The 27,292-nt window shown below is 46.6% G+C and overlaps 1 protein-coding gene across 10 annotated transcripts in view; it reads right to left on the bottom strand.

Moving 5' to 3' along the window:
* The window catches only part of FAT3 (FAT atypical cadherin 3), a 460,237-nt gene that overhangs the window by 362,473 nt on the left and 70,472 nt on the right, over positions 1–27,292 (bottom strand). Inside the window, exon 1 of one of the 10 annotated variants that reach the window (XM_082218935.1) lies at positions 9,182–9,356. The exons of the other annotated variants lie outside the window; for them this stretch is intronic. The gene's annotated coding sequence lies outside the window, so the exon portion shown is untranslated. Of the gene's footprint in view, positions 1–9,181; positions 9,357–27,292 lie in introns of those variants that run through there. 10 annotated transcript variants of the gene reach the window in all.

Genomic DNA, 27,292 nt, shown 5'->3' with positions numbered 1-27,292 from the left:
CAAAAGAGCATAATGATACGTTTCAGTTTGCCCACAGCTCACAAAGGGCAGCTGTACCATGACAATTTAACTCAAGGAAAACGGTGTTGGGTCTGTTGGTTTTTACACTCTCTTTAGTGCTTTGGACCAGCCAAATGAAAGTTTTGCCCTTTCCTTTTTTATATACAGTGGTACCTCAGGTTAAGTACTTAATTCCTTCTGGAGGTCCGTTCTTAACTTGAAACTGTTCTTAACCTGAAGCACCACTTTAGCTAATGAGGCCTCCCGCTGCTGCCGCGCTGCCAGAGCACAATTTCTGTTCTCATCCTGAAGCAAAGTTCTTAACCCGAGGTACTATTTCTGGGTTAGCAGAGTCTGTAACCTGGAGCGTATGTAACCCGAGGTACCACTGTATATACTTTGGCACTGTCACTAGTCCCCAAGTGGCCTCAGGAGCTGATTGCCTTTTTCCAACTCCAGATCATTCACCAGCTATGGACTCTTTTGGACAGAGATGACTTGCCATGGTACTCCAGATTGTACTCCATGCTCCACAGGGGCTGTCCTAGAAGACAACTCGGGAACTTCAACCAGCCCAAAATGCAACGTCCAGATTCTTAGCAGGGGTTAGCATCCTAAAACAGCTACACTGGCCGCCAGTTCATTTCTAGGCCCTCAATGGTGTTTAAAGCCCTGAAAGACTTAGGTCCCCAAGTATCGGAAAGACCACCTCCTTCCCTACAGAACAGACCCTCCCAGGTGCTAAAATCAGCAGAGGGGACCCTTTTTGTAGCTCCAGCTCACCCAGGCCGGCCCACACACAAAGCAGGGTGAAGCAGCTGCCTCAGACGGCCTAAGCCCCTGAAGCGATGTCAGCATCAGCGACGATTTCCGGCAAGATTCCATCGAAATATCAGGAGATCTCGTGGAACTTGGGAGATCTTGCCAGAAATTGGTGCTCCCATGAACCCCCCTCAAAAGTTTTTTTTTGGGGGGGGGGCAGAGTTAGCCCAGAAAAGGGCATTCTCTGTGTCAGCCCTTAAGTTGTGAAATTCAAGTTATTCATTTAGTAGTAGTAGTAGTAGAAGAAGAAGAAGAAGAAGAACAAGAAGAAGAAGAAGAATTTTATTAAAGTTATTCTATCCCAGTGTTATGAGAGCTAGGAGCTAAATGGCACCTTAAGCCGAAGTCATGGGTGCAGAAATAGAATGTCTAAGCATGCTTTTTAATAACAAGAGTACAAAGCTGAAAATGAACGAACTAGGGCTGAAATGTTATGTTCATTTTTCACATGGACTAGTCCTTCCCTTGCCCACCCCCTAATGTTCTTAAGAGGGTTTCTTCTCCAGTCTTCAGCGAGTAGCTAGAAGTGGGGAGACAGAAAAAGGTCCTCCTTTCCTTCCACTCCACAGTTTTAATCTGAAATTTTAAGCGCAGTACTGCGCCCAGAGCTCAGAAACTGCTCATGCTAATGAAATTACCTGTCGCAAAATGCGCCTAGAACAATGGGAGTTTCGAACACTGTTCCATCCATATAACAGGATGAGTTAGATAGCTTAGTGCAGGGTTCCCCAAACTTGGGTCTCTAGCTGTTTTTGGATGACAACTCCCATCCTCCCTAGCTAGCAGGACCAGTGTTCAGCGATCATGGGAGTTGTAGTCCAAAAATAGCTGGAGATCCAAGTTTGGGAAACCCTGGCTTCATGCCTGAGTGGGGATTTCAACCCTGGTTAAAACTGTACCTCAATGGCTCAAAGACTTCTTGTAAGAGCATTGTTGGGTTACTCTTCCAACCCACAGTTCCTTAAGAACATACCATATGGGCGGGGCATAAAAATTATTATTATTATTAAAAGAGGACAGACTTTTAGCAGCTAGATCACCTTTGCTTGCATCTTGGTACAGACTCGTTACTTTGCATCTTATCTGGGAGCAGATCTGTGCATCTTGCACAAAATGCTCATGTTGCAAAAGGAACTCCAGATCTGGTGCACCGCTCCATTTTATATCGGCAAACTTTGCTTTCTTGGTGCAAAGTTCTTGTTCCAGATTAGCAAATGTTCAGCTTCAGCAACTCTGCCCAGATGTTGATCCCACCCTGCAATCCGCTAATCTCTTCCCCTGCTGTTGCAAACTGCTCTTCATCTAACACACACCTCAATCCTTTGTTGTTCAAACAGGTTTCTTTATCTACTCAAGCTTTGCAATTCACCTTGACACCATCCTTGCTGATCTTTCCTTACTTATCTACTTTGTCAGATTTTGGGATTTCCTTAATCTTTTTTCTTGAAGACTGTACATTGTATACCTCTCTACATAGCATCTCTACACAGCAAATTTTATCGGAACTTTGGATTTGCAAGATAGGAATTTACCCAGCTCATCTCTCGTAATATGTGAGCAGGTTGCTTGAGGTCCAGTATTATGACCCGTCCCACACAGTCCCTCACCCTTTCTCCTAAGGCTAAAACTACACATTACAGGGAGTGTGTTTTTTTACCTGTTTTGTTTGTAGGTTTTGGTTGGTTGGTTAAAAAAAGCAACACTAGCCTGGACAACTTGGAAGACAAAACAGAAGCAGTATCATAAAGGAAAGTGTATAGATAATGAAGAGAATTAACACAACCCTTTCCCTCCCAGCATTCAAATATCTCAGGCGCTGGATCATAGAAGTGGGAACAAGCTTGTTTTCTCCCACTCTGGAGGGCAGGACTCGAATCAGTAGTAATGGCTATTAACTTCAGTGTATTCAACGTTAGTTGAATACAACCCGTTGTCTCATGGAAGGGACACAGGAAGCAGTGGCGTAGCGTGGGTTGTCAGCACCCGGGGCAAGGCAAGTAATTTGCGCCCCCTAACCCGTGGATTTGCGCCCCCTAACCCATGGATTTGCGCCCCCTAACTCTAACCCTAGATGTTGCGCCCGGTGCGGCTGGCCCCCCCTGCACCCCCCACGCTACGCCACTGACAGGAAGATCACCTCAGGCAGCTATTGTGTACAGTGGTACATCGGGTTACAGACACTTCAGGTTACAGACTCCGCTAACCCAGAAATATTACCTTGTGTTAAGAACTTTGCTTCAGGATGAGAACATAAATCGCACGACGGCAGCGGGAGGCCCCATTAGCTACAGTGGTACCTCAGGTTAAGAACAGTTTCAGGTTAAGAATGGACCTCTGGAACAAATTAAGTTCTTAACCCGAGGTACCACTGAACTTAAAAAATAATAATGGCTTACGAAGAGTTTGGCCTTTTGCATTTCTGTTAAATTCTGCAGGAGAAAGTGGAGACTATTTATGGCACAAAAAAAGTGGTTTTGCAGGCTCTGGAAATCACAACAGTCCTGGTCTCCCTTCCCCCTCAGTTCTGCATGGGCATCTTAAACCAACACGCCATGCAGCCCCTTCATTCTCATGCTAATGCTCTTCAAACAAGAGAGCCCTGTATTCTCTCTCATTTGGGCAGTAAGCCTGTCTTTAGAATCACTTTTCCTTGTCATTTTAAGCCAGAGAGAAAATATGATCTGTTCATTTATTTGGAAGGGTAAGGGGGGGGAATAAGTGGGGAGCGATCCAATGTCTTGGGGGGAGAGAGCAGCCACAAAGCTACGAGCAATTTTCCATGGAGCTTGCTGCATTGCTGGGGAGCGATGGGAACGGGAACCGTAGTTCATCAACACCTGGAGGGCCAAAGTTTTCCCACACCCGACATATTATGTCAGTGGGATGATGCCACAAACTTGAGAAGTGGCGTTAAGTCACTTATGGAGGAAGAAGAAGACAGCAGTTTAACGTCTCTGATATTAATGCATTGATAAATCCCTAGCCAACCTTCAAAACTCTTTTGTCACATTCTGCCCCAGAAGAGAATGTATTAAAAAAGAAACCTCCTAGTTTTTCTGCACACATTCTTAACAACTGTGACATTGAAGACATGCGTGCCCTTCAGAGGGGATTTTCTTTCCCCTCGCACCTTGGATTTTGAAAGCACCGCAGATGAGAGCTTTCCCCCTAATCACTGGGCTTTTGGTAGACTTTCCACTTATTTAAAGTCTGCATATAGGCAAGGCTGGAAGCAAAGTCGGATTAGGAAAAGGAGGCTGTTCAGCTGGATTTCCTCCTGATCATCTTAAAGGAGATGATTTGAAAAGGGGTGCCTTTCCACATGGCATGGTTAAGCAAATTCAAAGAGCAAATGGAGCCCCTCTATCCCCAAAATAGTTCAGAGCAGCATTTCGGATGTGGTCATACGCATGTTCCAAAAGAACGACACTTCTCAAAGTGTTTGGGCAAAATTCAGCAAAACTGAAGAACACAGGAAGCTTCCTCACACCAAGTCAGACCATTGGTTCATCCAGGGCAGTAATGTCTACACTGACTGGCAGCAGCTGCCGAGTATCTGTCCCAGCCAAACCAGGAAGACTGAACCTGGGACCTCAGACATGCAAAGGATAATAATAATAATAATAATAATAATAATAATAATAATAATAATAATTTATTATTTATACCCCGCCCATCTGGCTGGGTTTCCCCAGCCACTCTGGGCGGCTTCCAGCAAAGTATTAAAATACAGTGGTCTGTTAAACATTAAAAGCTTCCCTAAACAGGACTGCTGTCAGGGCTGCCTCAGGTCTCAGCTCACAAAAGACCAACGCCAAGTTCTTCTTATATACAAGGATGTTTATTGCAGTTCATTATTGGTTCCACAACCGAGGCGCGCAGCCCCTTGTCTATTAGCCTTAGACCGTTGAAGTCCCTTCTGAGTCGGTCCCTCCCCTACACCAGCTTAAGATGCTTGCTTTGCTCCACCTCCTCCTGTCTTTCCTTTTCCGCAGGGTCTTTCTGCCCGCTGGAGTTCCACCCCTCCTGGATTCCTCTGACGCTGAATCTCCCGATGGCTCTCCCTCCCTCCTGCGGGCTTTGGGACCTGGCTCCTCCCCCGGGCTCTCCGTTTCCCCGCGCGCTTGCACATTTGAACTTGGCGCGCGCGCCCAGCCTCCAACCTTTCTCCTGATGGTGACGTCACTCCTCTCACTGCTCCCCTCCCCTTCCGGAAGAGTGGCTTGTTCTGACCTCTCCTCCGTTCCAGCCAACGGAGCTGCTTCTCCTGACACACTGGAACTTCCCCCCCCTTCGCTACGCTCTGGAGGGGAAGCCGGCTTTGATCTCCAGCTGCTGCTTCGGGATTCCCTGTTGGCTCTTTCCCCCTGATGAGTCCCCCCTGGGGCTCCTCTCCCCCTGGCTACAGGCGCCCCCTCCTGGGAATCCCCTGATTCGCTGGAAAAGCTCATGGAGTCCCTTGGGCCACAGTCCTCCTCCTCCTCGCTGTCCTCGGACTCTGCCCAATGGTCCTCCCTCTCCTGCCTCCCATGTGCCTCTGCCCCTGAACCCCTGACAACTGCCTTCAGATGTCTTCTAAAAGTCTGGTAGTTGTTCTTCTCTTTGACATCTGGTGGGAGGGCGTTCCACAGGGCGGGTGCCACTACTGAGAAGGCCCTCTGCTTGGTTCCCTGTAGCTTGGCTTCTCACAGTGAGGGAAATGCCAGAAGGCCCTCGGCGCTGGACCTCAGTGTCCGGGCAGAATGATGGGGGTGGAGACGCTCCTTCAGGTATACTGTGCTTGATAGGGCTGGGCGATATATTGATATATCATCCAGAACCGGTTTGAAGTCCATTATTGTGATATTGGTTTCATAATTTCTGACCTGGCAATATGTCATGGTGTGTGTGCTATGCAAAAATCACAATGTGGGGGAAACCGTGAAGCCAGCCAGTGCCTCTACATAGCTCTTTCCTTATATCAAACATTGTGATGTTTGATTCCCAAAAATGAACAGTTGCATATTTCTGCATTGCAAGGGGCTGTGCCACTATATAATCCTCAGGATCCCTTCCAACTCTACAATTCGATGATATATGAGTATATTGTGATGTTTAGCTGCTGATATATCACAATGTTGAAAACCAGATACAGTGGTACCTCGGGTTATATATGCTTCAGGTTACATACACTTCAGGTTACAGACTCCGCTATCCCGGAAATAGTACCTCGGGTTCAGAACTTTGCTTCAGGATGAGAACAGAAATTGTGCTCCGGTGGCGTGGCAGCAGCGGGAGGCTCCATTAGCTAAAGTGGTGCTTCAGGTTAAGAACAGTTTCAGGTTAAGAACGGACCTCCGGAAGGAATTAAGTACATAACCCGAGGTACCACTATATCGCCAACCCTGCTGCTCAACCACTGAACTTCAGCCCTTCCTGCGTGCCAACAGCCCAGCACCCAACGTCTGCAAATTTGGGAGGCAACATCTTAGTGCATGCTCACCTGTAAATGTGGGCAGACACAAAGTGTGTGTGTCATCCTCCCCACCGACACACAGCAACACCTCCCGCAAATTCAATGAACTTGAGTGTGGGGGTGTCTGATCCACCCACCAACCCTTTAGTTTCTGGTCACCACCATGAAGTTCCCTCTTGAACGAGTGAAGAATGAGTGCGTAGGAAAGGGCAAGAAGGTTGCGAACCTAGTGAGATTTCTCCTAAGTGAGGACGATAACAATGCAAGACCAAATGAATATCTGTGAATGTCTGGTTTAGCATAAAGAGATTTATTCTGCCCTTTCCACCACCCAGCTCGCCTGCTGTAGCAGATAAAACACCTTTCCCCCTTTTTCTTCTGACACCGGAGGGGAAGCCGCAAAATACACCTTTGATTGTTGTGGCCTATATTACTTCCTTAAAAACAAATGCATTTTACACACAGCCTTGGATGTGCTACTTTACACAAAGCCTTAATTAGCTGTTATGAACGAGGGACAACTACACACTGACTTCTCCCACACACGGTCCAGCACTTTGCCGCCAAAGAAGTTTCCCAAGCAGGAATGCACAATGTAGAATAAACGCTGAGCTGACGCAGACCCCGGGGACGGGACCCACTATGCCTTTATTCTGTTTGGAATTGCAGCCACCTTGCCACAAAAGCTCCGGGCAAGTATCAACATCAAAGCCGAAAGTTGGGAAAACCTATAAAGTCTATAAACATTAAAGATGGGCTTGTAAATATCCATTGTCCTGTGTGCCTCTGGAAAGGAAGAATCAACTCCAGAAGATCAGGCAAGTGGGGAAAAGGAAAGGGAGGGGGAGGGGAAACACACTTGTAAAATTGGAAGAGAATTGGATTGGCTTATGGAGTTTATTTTTTACTTCTTCCAAGCAATCAGCGTGCCAGAAATTACTCACACGGGTTTATGTTGGCAGCAATTTGTGCACTACTAACTTTTTTGTGGATTTATTTCCTTCACCCGTTTCCACATTTGCTTTCATCCTCCAAAGAAGTCAGAAGGATCTACATGAGCTTTTATGGATTTCTCCACCCAGTACCCTAGTGAGGTAGGGAAAGCTGAGGGTCAAAGTCATGTACGCAACTCTTATCACTGTGTTGTTGTTGTTTTCGTACCCAAATTCTTTCATTGCAGCGTGGAAGCTGCAATGCATCTGCAGGAAAAGCCTCTCTGATCCTGAAGTTTTCCAGGTAAAAATCCTCCCCACCCCAAACTATGGGCAGCAAGAAGTCCTTTTACCACTCACCTCTGGACCAGTCTTCCTACACTTTAGTCACATCCATAGTAAAGGTAAAAGAACCCCCTGACCATTAGGTCCAGTCGTGACCGACTCTGGGGTTGCGGCACTCATCTCGCTTTGTTGGCCAAGGGAGCCGGCATACAGCTTCCGGGTCATGTGGCCAGCATGACTAAGCCGCTTCTGGAGAACCAGAGCAGCGCACGGAAACGCAGATTACCTTCCCGCCGGAGCGGTACCTATTTATCTACATGCACTTTGATGTGCTTTCGAACTGCTAGGTTGGCAGGAGCAGGGACCGAGCATTGGGAGCTCACCCCGTCGCAGGGATTCGAACCGCCAACCTTCAGATCGGCAAGTCCTAGGCTCTGTGGTTTAACCCACAGCGCCACCCGCGTCCCTACTCACATCCATACTATACATTTAAAGCACATGGTGTCCCTTAGAGAACCCTAGGAACTGAAGTTTGTTAAGGGTACAGCTGGGAACTGTAGCTCTGTGGGTGGAAAACTGCAGTTCCCTGGAATCTTTTTTTTGGGGGGAAGCCATGTAGTTTAAATGCACCGTGTGAATGTCAGTTAGCTAGTTAAGTTTATTTCAAAATGAAATTAAAGACAGGAAGGTTGCAAAGGGCAACGTCATGGGAAAACCATCTGGCCATCAGGGATGCCTCAAAAGACTTAGTTTTGCAGCCCTGCATTGATACCCGGGTACAAAATAACACAGGCTGAACTCCAGGACCGAAGCATTTGCAGCGTATATCTTTGTGCCTCCTGCGTCTCTTCCGCATGAATGGTGTGGCTGTTTGGGAGAAGACTTCCTTTTAAAGGCGCAAAACACACAGAGAGCGTATTTCCCAACACAGCCCAGGCGTGTGTGTATTTTCGCAACCCAGGTACAAAACCTATCTGTTAGGAGGTATCCCCCATGCACCAAAGGAGGTCACAGGTTTTGAGAAGCGTTGTCTGAGAGGGGCAACAGGAGACGAACGGAACAACTTGCCACAGCAAGGGCTGTTCACTCAAACAGGCAATCCTTAAACTTTGAATAGGCAGAGCTAAGATCCCCTTCCTTACCTGAGGAGAAGTGTCGAGGACATCAAATTTCACCATAAAAGGGATGAATAGCATCCACACTGCTTATTGCTTCTTATTTCTTCTTTTCCCACCCACCAAGTGTCAGTAATATACACATCTGCCCCTTCTCTGTGAATCTCTCTTCCTCTCTCTCTCAGGTCTTGCATGTCGCGCAGGCAACCCCCCATGGCAGAATACCATGGGAATAACAAGGAAACGAAGCACTATTTCTGCACTCGCGATTCATTTCACCATGTTTTTTTACTAGCGGGAAACACTTGTGACACTGGGGGAAATTCTTACGGACCAAACATTCTTCGGAGGTTGGAGGGATGTACTATTTGCAAGATGCAAAACTCCACCTTTACACTCTTTCTTTCTTTCTTTCTTTCCTTTTCCTTCCTTTCTTTTTCTCTCTCTCTCCCCCTCTCTCGCTCCCACGAGCTAATGAACAGCAAGCTCTCGCAACTGAACAATGCACACAGACTTTTACCCGAAAAGGGATCCAAAACAAACAACCAACCCACTTATAGAGAAGCTCTCACCTTTTAACCGGAATAAGTAGCACATAACAAACTCGGTAGGGCATCCTTGCCGCGAACGTCCCTCTGAGGGCTCCTCTCCCGTAATCCCAAGTGCAAGGGGCAGAAGCAAAAACCGCTGCCAGCTTGCCTCATTCTCCGGCACTGAGATGCACACGCTGCCACGGTAACAAGCGAAAGCAGAGAGAGAACGGGGCCCAGTCTTAGTTTTCTTTCAAAAGCTTTGTGTTATAAATAGAGAGAAAGAGAGAGAGGAGAGAGCGGAGGGTGGAGGGGTTTGGTTTTTGGGGGGACAACAACTCGGGGTGGGAGGAATGGGGGGAACAGAGTAAGCACTAAGCTGCACTCATCTTCACCGGGTACTCAGGCTATATGTAGGCTGTTTAAAGTTTGAATTTCCCTGCTTCCACGTTTCCTTGGAGGGGAAGGGGTGAGGATGGGGAGGGGGAATCTGCCTTTAGGAGTTGGGGGAGGGGAAGCAATAGATGGACGGTGGGAAGGGGAGCGAATCGGTGGGGGACGGGACGACGAGCACGCAGAGCTCCTATGTGACATACATATGGAATTAGTACCAGAACAATGCTGACAAGGACAGGCATGGCAAATTGCACTCTGGATTTTGCAAAGGAGAGACCTTGCAAAGGGGCAGATTAGGGAGATTCCCTGCCTCCCCCTTTTACCCCTGTTCTTCCTTAAAGGCAGATTGCATCTGAATAAACGAACAGCCCCCCCCCCATCATAAACTGCATAAAGCGGGTGTGGGAAAAGAGTCACTTAAAAACAACAACCCTGATTGTTGCAATATTGCACATAGAAGCCTTCTCTGCTTGCGGCTGACGTAGCTGGCTTGCATATATTTCCTCTCTTCCCTCCCCCCCCCTCGGTGAAGCTCTCTTTTTCGAGGAGCCCCCATGGGAATGAGAATTCCACTGGACCCAATTAACACTCTGCTTTGCTAGCTGCGCAGCCTACGATTGATTTAAAAATAAGCTGTGCTTTAGAAGCCCTGGATATCACGGAAAGCGGTGGGGAGGGGGGGCCAGTTCCAGAGAGAGAATCTGCGGTTCCTAAAGGCTGGCGCTTCTTCGGGGCGGGGGTGGGGAGAGGAATGATGAGTCAACAGAAAAGAGGATGGTGGTGGTCAGTGAATGGCTGTGTGATGATAATAGCTGGCCTTTAAGCATGCAACAGAACACACTGGCTGCCCATTATATAAGTTAGTGGCTTCGGCAGAGACGGAATAGACAACCGGGGGGGGGGGGTGTGCTTCACTTTTACAGCAGCCCCCCCCCCATGCAAATGTCTAAAGACGGGTGGCCAGGATCCGTACACGCCATCTGCAAGGAATGCACCTCCACGTGGGGATTAGATGTGTGGACACTGCCATTTACAAGGCTTCAGTACTCCCCAAACCCGCAATATTGCTGCAGTCATGGCCACCACGTTTATAGACCCCTGGCCGCACCATACATTCCGCTTTAAACACTTGTGGCTTCCCAAAAAAAAAACCAATTCTTTGTAGTTTGTTTAAGCTACAGTGGTACCTCGGGTTAAGTACTTAATTCATTCCGGAGGTCCGTACTTAACCTGAAACTGTTCTTAACCTGAAGCACCACTTTAGCTAATGGGGCCTCTCGCTGCTGCCGCGCCGCCGGAGCACGATTTCTGTTCTCATCCTGAAGCAAAGTTCTTAACCTGAAGCACTATTTCTGGGTTAGCGGAGTCTGTAACCTGAAGTGTATGTAACCCGAGGTACCACTGTACTGGGAATTGTTAGGAGACCCCTGTTCAACCTCCCAAGGCTACAATTCCCAGAGTTGTTTAACAATCAGTATGTTTCGTTTTTAGACACCCTGCCCCTGATACGCATTTTTGTAAACATTGGTTGGAGAGCAACCAATGTTTGGATAAGCGCAAATTTCAAAGCATCGCTGGGGGGTTTTGGGGGTTGCAGACTTGCTTCGGAAACTGTGAATTTCATTGGGCTTTAAATGTATTTTGAATGGAACTGCTCCTGCACCCCCAATGGTATTGCTAAAATTACTATGGACAACTGCTTACTGTATTTCAGACAGTGAAGAGACTGGATAAGGCCTGCAAGGAAGATCTTAAATCATATTTCAATCATATTGGTTTCTTAAAAACATATTTGTAACCCACGTTGCATCAAACTGATCTCAAGATGGAGGGGGACAAAACAACACGCGAAACAACCCTGCAATTCATTTAAGAAAATAATAATATTCATTTGGTGGGGATGCCCAAAGGTTTGAGGGCTGAGGAACGTGTTTCCATGTTTTTAGCAGTCCCTGTTTCTATCAGCAAGTTGCCTTGAGTCCCATCAGAGGGAAATGCGGAATAAAAATAAATATGTTATTATAACAAAAACAACCACCTATCTGTTAGTGACTACGAGGGTTTTCTTCACATCAGACCATAGGTAAGACCTGAATCTATGCTGCTTCTTCATTACTCTACCTCGATCACCAAGATCTTCTGATAGGGCATTTCTGGTGGTTTTGCATGACCCTAAGGTTCGGATGGCCTTCACTGGGGACCAGGATTTAGTGCAGCCGAAGAAGAAGAAGAAGAAGAGTAGTTTGGATTTGATATCCCGCCTTTCACTCCCTTTAAGGAGTCTCAAAGCGGCTAACATTCTCCTTTCCCTTCCTCCCCACAACAAACACTCTGTGAGGTGAGTGGGGCTGAGAGACTTCAAAGAAGTGTGACTGGCCCAAGGTCACCCAGCAGCTGCATGTGGAGGAGCGGAGACACGAACCCGGTTCCACAGATTACGAGTCTACCGCTCTTAACCACTACACCACACTGGCCCTGCCCCATTGAGCTCCCTACAAGTAGAGGTTTGTCAGGAACCAGCCTTACCCTCAGTTAGATGTCTCCTGAAAATTGCCTTTTTTAGACACAATAGGACACAATAGGAAATTCCATTTTTTCACCAACCAGTATCTACTGATGTTTTCTTGACGGTTTTCAATTGCCCTTTCATGGATACTATGAATGATTTTATTGTATTCTGAATGTTGTATGCCACCTTGATATATCTAATTAAAGAGTGGTTTCAATAAATAAAACCTGAACCTAATGACCCTGGACTCCTGCCCAAAGACCTTATTAAGTAATTCAAACTGGCAGCAAAGATGTGGATTGCATATAACTAGAAGTCTCCCAAATCAACCTTCTAAATAGCATTGGACTGATAGCTTGTGATAAACAACGAAATTTCAGGTATTATGGGAAATCCTAGGTGGGAGATCCCTAAACTTCTGACCACATTCCAATCAGACCTAAGGTGTGATTTGTAGAATGAAAAGATGTTCACCAAATCCCTCAGCCACCTTGAAAGTCAACAAAATCCTGCACCTTTCCCCAAAGTATCCTCTTCCCTTGATAATTTCCCAGTGTGACGTCACGTTAAATGATGGGAAATGGTTGGTAAGCAAACACATTTTTAGCACAATACTAATTCTTACAGCGCCCAAGCATTCTGCAAATCTTGCAAGCGGCTTTGAGAATGTGAGCCGAAAAGCAGGATATGTAAATCTACAAAATAGGAACAAGGTTCCATATAACTGATGCTTTAAAATTTGATTTATTTATTTTTTTAAAAGCAAGGGGAAAAAAGCAGGTAGCCTATGTGAAGCATGGCAGGAAGGGTGAAATTGACGGTTAAACCAGCGTTCAGTTTGCCAAGATGTACATCTGTCATGCAAACTGAAAATCTGGGAGAAAGCTGAGCCTACAACACAGGTCAACAACCAACTGTGCCTTTTCTTTTTATACAACTCAAGAACATGCCACAACAGATTGCATGGCAAATAGCTATCAAAAATAGCACAGGTGTTGGTTTCAAGTGTGATCTGTTTGCTCAAAACTCTCGATTTAACGAACTTATCTTTTACAGATATTTAATCCCCCACCCTCCTTTAATCTTACACAAATGAAAGGAAAACGGGGATCAAGAAGGAGAAAACCAATCGCTGCCTTCAGATCACTCCCACGAAACAACCGGGGGGAAAGGCAACCCCCTGCGGTTAACTTTCACAAAAATACCACTTTTTGCTATCAGCTCCTGCTACCTTTGTAAGAGACGGCACGGGTGGGTGGGTGGTTTGGGGTGTGTTTCTGCCATCAACAATGAGAAAGGTTCAGCAAATATATTGGCAGAACAGCTGGGTTTACAGTACTCTATTCTGCCCTCTTGGATTAATGGGAGATCGCATTTCCATACGAATAAGGTCAATTTAAAATGCTTCTGGAAGGAAGTGTCATTAATGCAAGAGTGCTGCTGAAGCCAATGAAGAGTTAAATTAATGAATATTAACAGCCTATGTTTAAATTATTTTCGGGGTGATGATACTAAGCCAGGGAAGAAAACAGAACAAACCGAAAAGGTCACCAGTGGCCTGAGTCTGCCAGCTTGGGTCGCAGAAGTTGTTGTGTTTCATTTGTTTTGCATTTTGCATTCAATAGCCACAAACATGTAGCTCACTAAGCCAAACATAGCTCCACTGGGCATGGAGTTGGGGGCACCATGATCATGAATAATAATAATAATACAGTGGTACCTCTGGTTGCGAACAGGATCCGTTCCAGAGGCGCGTTCACAACCTGAAAAGAACACAACCCGCACCTGCACATGCATGGGTCATGATTCGCCGCTTCTGCGCATGACATCATTATGCACGTCTGCGCATGCACGAGCGGCAAAACCCAGAAGTAACCCTTTCCGGTACTTCTGGGTCGCCGCACGACACAACCTGAAAACGCGCAGCCTGAAGCAAACGTAACATGAGGTATGACTGTAATAATAATTTATTGTTCATACCTCGCCCTGGGCTGCTTCCAGTAAAATATTAAAATACAATAATTCATCAAATATTAAAAGCTTCCCTAAACAGGGCTGCCTTCAAATGTCTTCTAAAAGTCAGATAGTTGTTTATTTCTTTGACATCTGATGGGAGGGCGTTCCACAGGGAGGGTGCCACCACCGAGAAGGCCCTCTGCCTGGTTTCCTGTAACCTCACTCCTTGCAGTGAGGGAACCACCAGAAGGCCCTCAGCACTGGACCTCAATGTCCGGGCAGAACGATGGGGCTACAGACGCTCCTTCAAGAGCTTTATGAGTTTGCTGATGAAATGAGCAAAAACAGAAAGGCTATATCGATCACAATCCGGAGGCCTGCACATCATTTTCAGGCTGACTTAAACTTAGCAAGTGCTGTGAATTAAACATAGCTCACTTCAGTTGGCGGTTCCTTCCCACCGAAAGCCCTCCAAGGACCATGGTAGTATCCACAGTAGACCAGCCATAGTAGATGATACTCTAGATAGGTGTTGCAGTGGAGGGGTGTGGTTCAATAACAGATCATCTCCTAAGCATGCAGAAAGCTCTATGCTCAATTTCTGGCAGCTCCAGCTAGGGCTGGGAATACTCCCAGTCTGAAAACCTGAATGCAGCTGCCAGTAGACAACACTGAGTTAGTTGAACAAATGGTCTGTCTCAGTATAAGCCAGCTTCCTGAACTAAACCAGTAATAAGCATGGGGCATTTTTTAATTTCCCTTAATATTTGGATACATCTGTCCTCTCTTTTAAATCAGAACCAGTGAAGGCGGTGAAGGTCCTGTGTGAGTGTCTGGAGGCGGTTGGAGGATGGATGGCGGCTAACAGATTGAGGTTGAATCCTGACAAGACAGAAGTACTGTTTTTGGGGGACAGGAGGCGGGCAGGTGTGGAGGATTCCCTGGTCCTGAATGGGGTAACTGTGCCCCTGAAGGACCAGGTGCGCAGCCTGGGAGTCATTTTGGACTCACAGCTGTCCATGGAGGCACAGGTCAAATCTGTGTCCAGGGCAGCTGTTTACCAGCTCCATCTGGTACGTAGGCTGAGACCCTATCTGCCTGCGGACTGTCTCGCCAGAGTGGTGCATGCTCTGGTTATCTCCCGCTTGGACTACTGCAATGCACTCTACGTGGGGCTACCTTTGAAGGTGACTCGGAAACTACAACTAATCCAGAATGCGGCAGCTAGACTGGTGACTGGGAGCGGCCGCCGAGACCATATAACACCAGTCTTGAAAGACCTGCATTGGCTCCCAGTACGTTTCCGAGCACAATTCAAAGTGTTGGTGCTGACCTTTAAAGCCCTAAACGGCCTCGGTCCAGTATACCTGAAGGAGCGTCTCCACCCCCATCATTCTGCCCGGATGCTGAGGTCCAGCGCCGAGGGCCTTCTGGCGGTTCCCTCATTGCGAGAAGCAAAGCTACAGGGAACCAGGCAGAGGGCCTTCTCGGTAGTGGCGCCCGCCCTGTGGAACGCCCTTCCAGCAGATGTCAAAGCGATAAACAACTACCTGACATTCAGGAGACATCTTAAGGCAGCCCTGTTCAGGGAAGTTTTTAACGTGTGATATTTTACTGTATTTTTGGTTTTTATGGAAGCCGCCCAGAGTGGCTGGGGAGGCCCAGCCAGATGGGCGGGGTATAAATAATAAATTATTATTATTATATTATTATTGTTTCAAATGCGTCCTATTGTTTTTCAATGTTTATATGTGGTTAAAATAGGTTTTTATTTTGTTCTTAGTTGTATTTCTTATCACAAAAGTTTTTGCTGCCCTGTGCTCCTTTAGAAGGAATGGCGTGACTTAGTTTTGTGAATAAGTAAACATAAAATTAGTATTAATCACTGTGAATTGTTCGGCGCTCTTAAGGATGGAGCTGAGACTTGCACTGACATGAAACAGAACCCACATACTGTAACCGGGTGTAGAAATGGAGTACAGATCTGTCCATGGTTAACAGACATGAAGGTTTGCTCTACGTTTACAGACCTGCAAGGGTGCCAAGTTCCTCAGGTGAGCTCCTTCTTCCAGCCTGATCAACATCAGCGGCACAATTGGTGGGGACAAACTACAGAGCCTTCTCTGTGGCTGCTCCCAGTCTGTGGAATTCCCTCCCAAGGGAGTTAAGATGGACTCCCTCTCCGTTATCCTTCCGCAAGTGGGCTAAGGCCTTCCTATTTGAAAACCGAAGATGCAGAAGAAGCTGACCAACTGTCAAACTGGGTTTTTTAAAATTGCTAGTTCCAAATGTGTTTTCATGCATTTTGACTATTATTTTTAAAATAATTCGCTTTTATCAATTTTTTGTTTCAGAATGGCGTTATTAAATATTGCAAGCCGTCTTGAACCCCAACTTGGGAGAAAGACGAGGTATAAACGAATAAACGTTTACAGGTGGTAAACCTCTGCATAGCAGTTGCTAGGACAAAAGGAAGAGGGAGATAGCCTTTACGGCCAGCTCATGGACTGCCATTATTGTGCTGGAAATTGTGGTGCTGGACGAGGTCACCCTGCAATTTAATACCCGTCTGTCAGATTCTGTTGCCGGGCAATGGAACTGAACTTCCAAATAGGAAATTGGCCTTTATCTCCAACGCTGGCAACATAATAGAGCCAGAATGACTACTCAGCTGAAATTCAGTGGGGGTTTATTGGGCAGTCATAAATCGTAATTATCTATCCAACCACCTCAAGGCTCAAACTGTGCAAAATGGGTAATTGTGTTCTTTGAGCATTCTGTTTATGCCATATAATACTACAAGGAGGGGTTATGTGGTGATGAAGCAAATGACCCAAACTCTCTATTAGCCAGAGGGTGGGACTGATAAAGCGTGGATAAGCCAGTCCCTTGAACCCCAAGATGAGTGCTTTGCAAATGAGGCTGTTTAAAATGTTCACAGGCATGGCACTTGTGTTCTGTACTACAAAGTCCAGATCAACATGCATGTTCCACTGCCCCTGCTTTGAAGCATCAAAGCTTACTGAGGTTCATTTTGCATAAGATCTCCTACCACCTCCTTTCTCCCAATTGAAGGGCAGAGTGTTTGAGGACCGGGACATTTGCAGGGAAGCAAAAATGCTTGTTTACAAAGCTATTGTACTACCAACTTTACTGTACGCTTGTGAAACATGGACCACTTATAAACGCCATCTCCAGCTCCTTGAAAGATTCCATCAATGGTGTCTCTGAAAATTTTTACACATCACTTAGGAAGACAGGCAAACTAATGCCAGTGTACCGGAAGAAGCAAAAATCACCAGTGTTGAAGCAATGATTCTTCAACATCAACTTCGTTGGACTGGTCATGTTGTGCGGATGCCTGTATCGTCTTCCAAAGCAACTACTCTATTCCGAACTTAGAATCAGAAAGCGTAATGCTGGTGGTCAAGAAAAGAGATTTAAAGACTCTCTCAAGGCAAACCTTAAAAAATGTAGTATAAACATCAGCAACTGGGAAACACTGGCCTGCGAGTGCTCCAACTGGAGAACAGCCTTTACCCAAGGTGTCATGGACTTTGAAGACACTTGAACTCAGGATGCAAGGGAGAAACGTGCTAAGAGGAAGACACGCTTGGCAAACCCTCACCATGATCAACTCCCACCCGGAAACCTATCTCCCCACTGTGGAAGGTCGTGTGGATCCAGAATTGGCCTCCACAATCACTTATGGACTCACTGTTAAGACTTCGCGCATGGAAGACAATCTTACTTGGCTACGAGTGATCGCCAAAGAAGAAGAAGCCCACCTCCTTTCTTTTGATATTCAGGTGCTAAACTTTGTGGCTCCTCTGGCTTCAACAAGATTTAGAGGAAGAGCAGAAGATTACAACCAAAATCTCCCACCCACCCACACGGACACCTCGATCTTTCAAATCTTCAAAATGATATCAGAACTACAAGGCCGAGCCGCCATCGCCTAAAGCAGTGTTTCCCAACCTTTTTTGGGCAAAGGCACACTTGTTTGATGAAAAAAATCTCGAGGCACACCACCATTACAGCCCCGTGACGTCAGCGTGCAGCGTCACGCCGGGAGGGACGCACGAAAGTGTAAGTTTCAATTTTTTTCCCTCCCCCTTGCCGGGGAACCTCCAAGCTTTGGGGGTGGGGGGGGAGGAGGCAGCAAAGCGAGGGACTGAGGGACTCCTCCAACGACAAGGGTTGGGGAAGAAGAGAAAGGGCTATTCCGCTCCAGTCACGGGAGGGGAATATGTACTGGCCCAACTGGTGTGCGGTCTTCGGAAAGCGGGGTGCGGGAAGGAAGCCTAGGCTCGGGGTCCACCGACCTTGGCGGAGAAAGGCAACAACCGGAGCCGATGACGAGCCGGCGCATGCGTGCAGCGGCTGGCCTCGAGTTCAGGAAGCTGCGCGCGGCGATGTTGACACGGGGCGCGCGAGAGCTTGGGGGCGGGAGAGAGAGAGAGAAAGAGTTGGCAGCACCAGGCGCTGTTACTTATTGCGCTGCGGACGCTGCCAGCAACTGTGGTGGTTGTGCGGCGGCGGCCGCCGCAGAACGTCCTCGTCAGTCAGCTGAGCTGCCTGGCGGCGTAGGGAGCCGAGGGGCGGGGCTTCCTTTCTGAAGGAGCTGAGGGTGGGGGTCCTCCGGCGCCTTCGGCGAAACGGCGCCGGCCCAGAGCGCTTCTAGGAGGCTGCCTTTGTGCGCGACGTAAAGCCCTCTTTCCCTCCCTCCAGCCCCGTGTCACCTGTGGAAAAGGGGGCTGGATCCAGTGACGCAACTCGGAAAACTGTTAGGGAAGCCAGAGCAGGAAAGTGAGTGGGAGGCGGCGGCGCCGCTTTAACCCACGTTTCCTTTTTGAAAGAGAAACTTAAGTCAGTGTTTCCCAACCTTTTTTGGACTCGCCCGCCTCCCTCCAGGCAACATCTCGCGGCACACCAGGCAACATCTCGCGGCACACTAGTGTGCTGCGGAACACCGGTTGGGAAACACTGGCCTAAAGCCTTAAAGTACAGTAGTGGTTAAATTGTGAGGCAATTGCTAAGACAATTGGTGTTGTTGCCAGTTTCTAATAAATTGGATTAATTGCTACACGATGTTAAGACCATTTGTATCTTCTCTTGCCTTCCCCCCTTAATCTACAACATTTGTTATTTGGGTCAAAGGTGCATTGGGAGCGTGTGCACAAATTACAACTTTCTGCCATTTATTTTGAGCAGTGGCATTTTTTATTTTTTTTTAATATCGCTTCCCTTGGAAAAGGGGGGCAGGCCAGAATCCCCCACAGGGTTTTCCTTGCCAGTTCTGGCATGTTCTACAGTATTGCTCCATTAGCGTTGGTCGTTAGTTCTTGCCCTGAAGCAGTAAACACTAATTGTGCTTTCCCTTTTTGGTAAGGAGCTTTTGTTGCTTTGACAAATCTTTCCAACGGCGACTTTTATTAGGTGCTCATTAATGCTTTGGGAGAATGGAGACTTCCGGATGAGTACAGAAAAAAGAAAAAGGAAAACGTTAGGGAGAAGGAATGACTCACATACTGTAGGAGTGTTGCTCCTTCCCCAAACAGTATTAAAGCAAACATAATGATTTGTGCAGTCTGACACGTTGTCGGCGTAACGTGACTTGGACGGAGCTTCAGAAAGGGGCACTGCTCTTTTCCTCAGAGGCCTCGGGCTGAAGGCATCTCGCTTTTCAGAAAAGGCACTGTTGAATTTTCTCACCCTACTTCTGCAACAAGGCCTCCTGGGGGAGGCGAGGAGGAAAATCAACAAGCACCACTTGACAGAACTCCCCCTTGCATCCAATTCCAACGACAGTGGTACCTTGGTTTACAACCATAATCCATTCCAGACGTCCGTTTATAAACCAAAACAGGTTGTAATCCAAGGCGTGCTTTCACCAATGGGGCCTCCCAAAAAAAATTGTTCATAATCCAAAAAAAGGGGGGGGGGTTGTAATCCAAAAAATGTTTGCAAAGCAGGACACGCACTTCCAGGTTTGACGTGTTTGTAATCCAAAATGTATGCAAACCAGACTGTTCGCAAAGCAAGGTACCACTTTACAGTGGTACCTCAGGTTACATATGCTTCAGGTTACATACTCTTCAGGTTACAGACTCTGCTAACCCAGAAATAGTATCTCGGGTTAAGAACTTTGCTTCAGGATGAGAACAGAAATTGTGCTCCAGCAGCGCGGCAGGAGCAGGAGGCCCATTAGCTAAAGTGGTGCTTCAGGTTAAGAACAGTTTCAGGTTAAGAACAGACCTCTGGAACGAATTAAGTCCTTAACCCGAGGTACCACTGTACTGCTAAACGTCTTCTCTCCAGTATGGTAGTTTTCTGTCTGCAAGGGATACACTGCACATGGGAAAGAATTTTATTTTTCTGTCTGATTTTTTTAAACCACACCTCTTCTTTTTCCACCTGAAGGTTCCCCAAAATGGTTCAAATTTAAATTTCTTTAGCATCCCACTATGTAATCCTCAGCTGTAATGTGAACCACACCACATTCTTTTTATGACTGAATCAATCCTAGAAACTCTGCAAAAGGGAACCTCTGTTTGCAAGGCAATTGTGTTTAGTGAATGCACACCAGCGATCGCAGTCAGACGCACCAAGTGAAAATGACAGGCGCATATCCTTCACTGTCCATGTGCTACACACACCGAGCATGTAACACTCAAGTAACTGTGGTGAATGCAACTGCTGGGCATCTCTTGAGCTGATCTGGGCAAATCTCACACCATGCTGCTATACGTTAGAAAGCAAGCTTCTGTTATCTTCTGGGACACTCCGCTCACAAGATTGCGATTCGGGAGTCAGAAGTATATTTCTGCGCACCATCTGATTTCCTCGCAAATAGACTCCATTAACACAGTTGTTGCCATCCAGCAGGCACTGCTTCCAAGTTATGGAACAAAGGTGCCTATGCATAACATTATATATGAATCGGAATAGGCCTTCTCCCTGCTCCAACGCACAGGAGGGAAAAACTCTTTCAAATACAATAATCACAGTTTTTTTCAAGCATTAAAATAAGAATCGCATTTTGAAAATCTACCATCCAATTATGGCTGCAATCATATACACACTTACTTAGAACTAAGCTTCCCTGAACACAGGAGGACTTATTTTGAGATAATCATACACGGCATTGCGCTGCTCGGCTATAAACCTAAATTAACCTCCTAGGGACTATTGAGAATAGTGGGACTTACTTATGAGTAAGCATGCATAAGATTGCGCTGTCAGGCTGCAATGCCAAACACGCTTGCTTAGGGGTAGGCCCCACTGAACAAAGTGAGGAGGGCTACGTGAAATATACTCGGAGCTGAGTGTAGATTTCATGCTCTTTATTCAGCTCATAGTAGTGAGGAATGAAAGTTCCCCCCAAATATCTGCTTTATATACATTATTTACACAATGGGCCGCACGTGATTGGCTAATTCCGGGATTCTCCTGTAGGCCAATCAGGTTGCGGATTCACTTCCACCTGGAGCTGGATTGGGTGGCCCCTGAGGACCAATCATACTACTGCATTGTTCTAGGACCAATCAGACTGCTGCATTTTGGATCCTATTCAACTCAGTACATAACACTACGGGTTTGCTTATGTTAATTATTATTGACCAATATACAAAACCTGTCTTACATGTTGGCAGGGGTTCAGGGACAGAGGCACAGGTGAGGGGAGAGACGGAGAGCGATGGGGAAGAAACCCAGGACAGTGAGGAAGAGGATGACAATGATTTGAGGTCTTCCATGAGTCTCTCAAGTGAATCGGAGGATTCCCAGAAGGGGGCGCCCCTGGTCAAGCCAAGGGGGGTCACAGGAGGGACCTGCCAGGAGAAGGGAAGCAGCAGGGAAACCCCGAGTGGGAGTGGGAGATCGGGGTCGGCTTCCCAGGAGGAACGGAGTGAGAAGGGTGGAGTTCCCAGTGTGACACACGGAGCAGAGCAGGAAGGAGACAGGGGAAGGAGATCGGGGCAGGACGTCCTGCCGGAAGGGGCGGAGAGTAGTACAGGGAGTAGTGTAGCTGTCAAAAGGAAGGTCAGGGGTAGCGAACGCGCGCCAAGTTCAAATGTGGAGGCGCGCGGAAATGCAGAGAGCCCGGAGGAGGAGCCTGGCCCCAAAGCACGAAGGAGGGGGGAGCAGGCATCTGAGGGATCCGCGTCAGGGGAGAGCAGGAGGGAAGGAACCCAGGGGGGCAGAAAGACCCTGCGGAAAAGAAAGGACAGGAAGAGGTGGTCTAGCACAAGCCTCTTAAACTGGTGTAGGGGCGGGACTGATTCAGAGGGGACTTCAAATGTCTAGGCTAAGAGACGCGGGGCTGCGCGCCTCGGTTGTGGAACCATTAATGAACTGCAATAAACATCCTTGTATATAAGAAGAGCTTGGCGTTGGTCTTTTGTGAGCTGAGACCTGAGGCAGCCCCTGACACATGTTACGTCCAAAATCAGAGAGGAGGGCATTAAAATGTACAATATCAACACTTCTTACAACCTGGAAGCTGTCCCACGCTTCCAGCTTTTTCTGCAGCCAAACTTACTACCATACCTTGAAATCTGTCAGGGCAACAAGTGGCCAGATTAAATAGCCCTGGAAGCCATTTCTGGCCTAGTAACTGCTGGTCACCCATGTCTCCAGCATAGCACGGAGGTCACCACAAAATGAGGCCCCTTGTGTAGAAAGTGCAAGTGTTGTAAATGTCAGTGGAGTGCCTTCTGATTAATTAGGTTCATGGTTATTTCCTGGAAGGGTAAGCAAGTTTCTTCTCTCTGCTAAGTGCTTTGGGTTCTGTATATTTTTATATCATTCTCTGCCCCCCCCCTTTCACTCTCTCTCTCTCTTCAAACCTACAGGAAGCTGCAGACACTTAAGACCTTTTAAATAAATAAACCATGTTGGGATCTTGCATAAAGAGCATTGTATGAACATAAGCCAACAGCTATCAAATCCGTCGTTGCGGAGGATTTCATACAGGAGGTGGGAATCATCTGCAGAGGCGGAGAAACTTTAAGAAGAGAAAACAAGAAACACAAAAGCTTATGGTGTGTCAACATGCAAAAGACACCAGGAAGAAAAACTAGCAGAAGACGCATTTGTGCCAAATTTTGCTTGCAGGACAGAAAGAGGACAAAGTCCGTTTCAAGAACGGGGATAACCTGTCAACATAAAGCAATCATACACACAAGAATAATTTGGGTGTCAGCTGCACAACCAGGCCTAAAGGCCAAACCTTTTAAAATAAAAAAAACACACACCATGCAATTAATTTTCTGGTGGGCATTCTATTGCTTAACCCCGTTTTCTATGCATTAAGTCTGAATCATCTCAAGGGGAGGAGCCACCCATCGCTATAAACAGCTGCTTGCAACTGGATTTGCTTCTCTCCAGCTCTTCCCTTTCGTATTTTTAAACTCAGAGAGGATAGCAGGCAATGAAAGAGTTACTCTGCCACCTGCTGTGTCTGGTTACAAGATTCGGCTGCAAGCAGCATATTCCTAACACCTGCAGATATAAACGGGAGACAAACAGCAGGACAGAGAAGGAAAAGGAGGGTGCAACTGAATACAGCAGCCCAGCTATTGCGATGCATGCAGTACTGTGCAACTGTTATGTAGGACTGCCACTAAGGGTGGTCTAGAACTGCAACTGATGCACAATAACAGCAGGTCGGTTGCTCAGCGGGGCCTCCGGCTTACACCAGTAGGAAAGGAGCTGATGAGCTACCAAGTCACGTTTAAGACGTTGGTTTTGTTCGACAAAGCACCTAATTGCTAAGGCCAGGTTCTCTGGGAGACGATCTGATCCTATATAAGCAGGTCAGGTCACTGCAGTTCATGGGTGAGGACCACCTGACTGTTGAGCAAGGATGGGGTGTCTCCACCCCCATCGTTCTACCCGGACACTGAGGTCCAGCGCCGAGGGCCTTCTGGCAGTTCCCTCACTGCGAGAAGCCAAGTTACAGGGAACCAGGCAGAGGGCCTTTTTGGTAGTGGCGCCCGCCCTGTGGAACGCCCTCCCACCAGATGTCAAAGAGAACAACTACCAGACTTTTAGAAGACATCTGAAAGCAGACTTGTTTTAGGGAAGCTTTTAATGTTTGATGCGTTACTGTATTTTAATATTTTGTTGGAAGCCGCCCAGAGTGGTTGGGGAAGCCCAGCCAGATGGGCGGGGTATAAATATATTATTATTATTAAGCCCTTGCAAGTGTGGCCCACGGTCAGGGATTATAGGAGGTGCAGCCAAGCAACTTGGGGAGGGACACAGATTCTCCATCTCTATAGCAGAGTTTGAGAATAGGTGTGTTCTGTATCTCCATCTTTGGCCACTGAAGTAGACATGATGTAGGCAGCCATGTTGGTTGTTGACATCACCTGCCCCGTTCATGTAAAAATGAGAATGAAGGGCTAATTCTGCAACCCACAAATGGATGAACTGAAAGTACTTCACGCAACATGTAACTGACCAATGGAACTAGCTGTATATGACAGGATGCGGAGAAGGCCAATGGCTTGAGCGACGCCGAAGATGAGTTAAGACAAATTTGTGGAGAAGAAGTCTACTACTTATGGTAGGTCTGTGCCACTCAGTAGTAGCTGATGGGGAGGAAAAAAGGGATTGGGCTATTGCTTTTCTGATGTGCTTCATGGCTTCACGGTGAATCAGATTGGTCTTGTTGCAAAAGGATGCTAGATTAGCCAAACACCTTTCACCTGTACCAAAGGAGCTCTTCTTGTGCCTTCAAAAATTAGATGTTCATCATGCCTGAAAATGTCCCAGGTGATGGCACCCAGGACTTCCTAAATAATTCTACAGCTTTTAGAGGGCTGGCAACTAAAAGCATGGCTCATATAAACTGGGTGCTGGAACTGAAGAATGTGAAATATTTTCCCAGCCCTACATTAAATATTTGCAATGGTAACGCAAAATGCCAGTTGCTGTCCACTTCCCTTATTTGTTAACAATGCAATGAGAGAGAGACAGAGAAGGTTAAGTAAAATGTGTATGGCATGTCTGGACATGTGTGGAAGGCCAAATTAAATCTTCACATTGCTCAGAAAGAGTTAAACGCTTCACTGCTCAGATCTTCCCCTTTCCGGTGTCTCCCCGATAAGTACAGAAGATTTATGTGCAATGAATTTCCAATTACTGATCTCTACCAGCTGGGCTGTCAATCAGATTCTAGCGTACACTGGATGGCTTCACCCACCCACCCCCGTCCTTTCCTTGTTGTTAACAGATGCATGCAAAATCACAGTATTATATACATGGCAACTCTGATAACCAGCTATGTTAGAAAAAAGGCATGGCTGAACCAAATATTCTCAGGAACCAGCATTAGCTATTAGGCAAGTTAGGCGTAGACCTAGGGCACGGAAACTGGGTCAGGGAGCAAGCTGGTCAAATTCCCATTTCTGCTCAATGCCAGTAGCCTGATCCGGAATAGACAGAAGTCCTAAGCCACGAGTATAGGTACTCTTTCAGAACAAGAGTCTCATCCCTTTTAATATTCAAATGGGATTGTTTCGTTGCCTATTTGTATTATGCAATTTTTATCTGTTCGTGTCACCCTATTACCGTGACTGTAATTTATTTTAAACTGTTTTAATGTTGAATTCTAAATTGCTGTAACCTGGCTGTAGGATCTGATGGTGAAGGAAAGGTAATAAATTGAATTATTATTATTATTAATGATGATTTTATACCTTTAAACCGGTTAAATGCCTATTTTTGCTTTAAGGTGTATATAAATTAATAAATAATTTAATTAGCATAATAATAATATTTATTCATTTTAGAATTTAATATACAGTGGTACCTCTGGATGCGAATGGGATCCGTTCCGAATGGATGGTGGCCAACAGATTGAGGTTGAATCCTGACAAGACAGAAGTACTGTTTTGGGAAAACAGAGGGGAGGCAGGTGTGGAGGACTCCCTGGTCCTGAATGGGGTAACTATGCCCCTGAAGGACCAGGTGAAGCCTTGGAGTCATTTTGGACTCACAGCTGTCCATGGAGGCACAGGTCAAGTCTGTGTCCAGGGCAGCGGCCTATCAGCTCCATCTGATATCAGCTCCATCTTACCTGCCCAAGGACTTCTCACCAGAGTGGTGCATGCCCTGGTTATCTCCCACTTGGACTACTGCAATGTGCTCTACGTGGGGCTGCCTTTGAAGGTGACTCAACAATTGCAAATAATCCAGAATGCGGCAACTAGACTGGTGACTGGGAATGGCTGCCAAAACCATATAACACCAGCCCTAGATCTTCATTGGCTCCTTGTGCGTTTCCGAGCACAATTCAAAGTGTTGGTGCTGACCTTGAAACCCGTAAACAGCCTTGGCCCAGTATACCTGAAGGAGCGTCTCCATCCCCATCATTCAACACTGAGGTCCAGTGCCGGGGGCCATCTGGCAGTTCCCTCACTGCAAGAAGTGAAGCTACAGGGAACCAGGCAGAGGGCCTTCTTGGTAGTGGCACCTGCCCTGTGGAATGCCCTCCCATCAGTTGTCAAGGAAATAAACAACTATCTGACTTTTAGAAGACAACTGAAAGCAGCCCTGTTTAAGGAAGTTTTTAGAGTTTGATCTTCTATCGTGTTTTTAATATTCTGTTGGGAGCCACTCAGAGTGGGAAACCCAGCCATAAATAATAGTTGTTGTTGTTGTTGTTGTTGTTGTTGTTGTTGTTGTTGTTACCATTAGGCAAGCTGGACAGTATCAAAGCTGCTATAAATGTATTTCAGGTGCTTATCCCTAGCAAGTAAGTGAGCAAATGTATCATGCATAGTTCTTTGGGATGGCAGAATATAGTTGCATGTCAACAGTTTTCAGTACCTTTGGCTTTTCTTCTTAAGTTTAAACAATGTAAAGTAGGTATGTGCTATTGTGTTTACATTTATATATGCATTCCAATAAAAATGTCCACACGCTTTTTAAAACTTTAATTCCCCCCACCCTTGCCCAATATTTCAATACAGTGGTACCTCGGGTTACATATGCTTCAGGTTACAGACCCCGCTAACCCAGAAATAGTACCTCGGGTTAAGAACTTTGCTTCAGGTTGAGAAAAGAAATCGCAGCAGTAGCAGGAGGCCCCACTAGCTAAAGTGGTGCTTCAGGTTAAGAACAATTTCAGGTTAAGAACAGACCTCCGGAACGAATTAAGTACTTAACCCGAGATACCACTGTATTGAGAAACACATACAAAAAATCACTGCATACTTTTTTCTTTTTTTGCTTTGCTTACTAAATACAAGTAAAAAAAAGGCATACAAAATTGGATCACT

Source organism: Podarcis vaucheri, assembly GCF_965113315.1.
Source record: "Podarcis vaucheri genome assembly, chromosome: 4".
Taxonomy (NCBI): domain Eukaryota; kingdom Metazoa; phylum Chordata; class Lepidosauria; order Squamata; family Lacertidae; genus Podarcis; species Podarcis vaucheri.
The sequence above is the reverse complement of the archived record's forward strand: the minus strand, read 5'-3'. Positions and strand labels throughout refer to the sequence as shown.